The 2570-nt window shown below is 36.8% G+C and overlaps 1 pseudogene; it reads right to left on the bottom strand.

The window, feature by feature from the left end:
* Window positions 1-761: 761 nt before the first annotated feature.
* On the bottom strand, window positions 762-1723 carry LOC147426679 (uncharacterized; annotated as a pseudogene).
* Between the last annotated feature and the right edge of the window lie 847 nt (window positions 1724-2570).

Genomic DNA, 2570 nt, shown 5'->3' with positions numbered 1-2570 from the left:
CTTTTTTCTAGCATAATAAACATGAAGTCATGATTGCGTTGATAAAGACGGTCAACACCAACAACATGTCTTCAATCAAACCAAAAAAGTGGCACCCAAACACCATAGTCATACGTGGTCCCATACATATCATATACTAGAAAACACCATAGCCAATATCAATGTAGATGTCAATCCAGGCTCATATTGTTGCCAATTGCGGTCTCCTCATTGCTATCTACATCAACTATTGGAATAACACTTACACATGGAGCCTTGAAGCGTGAAAGATGCTGCTAAAAGACCCATGGATCACTATCTATGCAGAGGCAGTGTCTAGACAACTCAACGCAAACAAAGCCTAAGCCACCACATCGAGAAAAGACATCAACAATGTAGGTGTGTTTCCTTAGTAAATCTCCGCACGAGCCAACTGAAAAAAGAAAAGAAACATGCACATTTTTACTTTAGGTAACATAGTCTAACAAGACATAGTAGGAATCATATACTCTTATCAAAAGAAGTCAAGGCTACGCTCGGTGGCACCTCTAAGAGCATTCCCTCCAATGTACTCTCCGTCAGCATGCTCCACCAGTATTCCGGATATGTCATCAAAAGAGTTGTCATCCACGCTCTCTCCATCTCATCGATCGTAGACAGGACGTTGACACTTATAATAAAACAATCCTAGCAATAGCGTTTCCACCTACAAATCACAATTAGAATGTGATCTAATTGAAGAAAACTACAAGCATTCTTTTTCAATCAGCAAATAAATTTACTTACTCTCTCAATCTCAATGGTCTTTTGCACATAACCATCAAGGATCAAAATAAGGATTGTGTGCATCATTTTGAATCCCATCTCAATGGAATGGCAAGACACAATGTCAAAGTGATCAATGGAGCTAAAGGTGACATACCACCCATTGTCTGCCACATACTTGGAAGCTATTATGGCCATTTTATTACTCAATTTTTGAGAGAATTGATTTCATGGAGAGACCTGCATATTACGCATTGTTAATTTATTTAAAGTTCCAAAACTATCATACACTAGAGGTGCCCATTGAGGTTTTGAAGAATGTATACCTCGTTCTCCGAAAAAATTTCAACTTTAAAACTTGTTGAAAAATCCGTAAACAAAAGAGAGGCCATTTCATTGCTCTTTTCCCCATCAACATTGGCTGAATGTAGAAAATCCAAGATCCTACATATGATCAAACACATGTATTTCAAACATTCACAACATACACCACACATAGTCAATCTTTCTTCTCACACGTATTTACCATTTCTATCATCGAAATTTTTTTGTAAACATCTATCTTGTTGCCAATAACGGTCACATCATAATCTATGGAAGGCACTCCATAATCTGAAAATAAAATATTTCATCAGGACTTGTTGAGTAGACAGAAAGTGACAGCTAGATATCTTTACAAGCAAGTCTACCTGTGGAACCTTGAGCACCTATTTTGTTCTTTTTGGGGGACTTCTTAGGCTTCTTGTATTTAACAAATTCCAATCGTTTCTTTATAGAGGAGATTGTACTAGTGTTTACTCTTTTTGAAGAGGTGGCTTTCTTGGAAGCCGAGCCAATCTTCTCAATACCCTCTTCATTTCTTTCAAGAATGTGCTCTGAAGTAAACAAGAATATTTTTCTCTCATAAACATAGTCTAAATAATATGAGCACTTTACAATTTTGTACTTTTGATAAATGCCAAAAAATGACCTTTATATAAGTTCCATTCTCGCGTGGGTAGGTGCCTTGTACAATTTTGTACTTTTTATAAATGCCAAAAAATGACCTTTATATTAGTTCCATTTGTCACGTGGATAGGTGCCTTGAGTGTAATCTAGCCACCAAGGGCAATACTCAATCTCCCAAGCAAGTAAACCATGATCTCTCATCCATAGTGGATACATACACTCCTCAGAAGAGAGGTCCCTCCAACTTTCAACAACAATTGGCAACTTCTCCAACAAAGTTTGATCGTAAAGCTGAATTAGCCATCTAGATAAAATGCATTTAACTTCCTTTGAGCTCCTTTACCCAGTGACTTATTTATTTTACAAACTCTAAGTGCAAAACAAATGTAAAGATATCAATTGTATTACCTGAATAATCCTCTCCTCGAAGATTTCATGAGCTCTGAAATTTTTTCATCCGACTCTTTTGTGTTGAGCTTACTCCAAAGCTCCGTACAAGCTTTATCAATGTGCTCCCTCAATTGATGATGAAACCATGCTTCAAAGCCCTCCGTCAGTTCATCAATCATTTTCTCTTTGATCCTTAAGCATTGCTTCAAGATACTTCCCCAATACCATTCTTTACGCAAGTACATTCTAAATTTCATGGCACTAATATAATGCTCAGAAGTAACATCGTTTATACGGCAATGCATCAAAGAGTGCAATATTTCCTTTTTCCTATAGAGAAAACAATAAACAAACCATAAATGCATTGATTCATTTGATGATTTCATGTGTATTTTTGGACCAAGGATTATTACCTCTCCAGTGATATTTTAGAAGTTTCCAAGAGTGTACCTTGTCTCTTGTAAGGCCCACCTGATCCTTTCCTTGTA

The sequence above is a fragment of the Adiantum capillus-veneris genome, chromosome 24 (assembly GCF_014529385.1).
Source record: "Adiantum capillus-veneris isolate H3 chromosome 24, ASM1452938v2, whole genome shotgun sequence".
Lineage (NCBI taxonomy): Eukaryota > Viridiplantae > Streptophyta > Polypodiopsida > Polypodiales > Pteridaceae > Adiantum > Adiantum capillus-veneris.
Note: the sequence above shows the minus strand (reverse complement) of the source record. Positions and strands in the feature narration are given on the sequence as shown.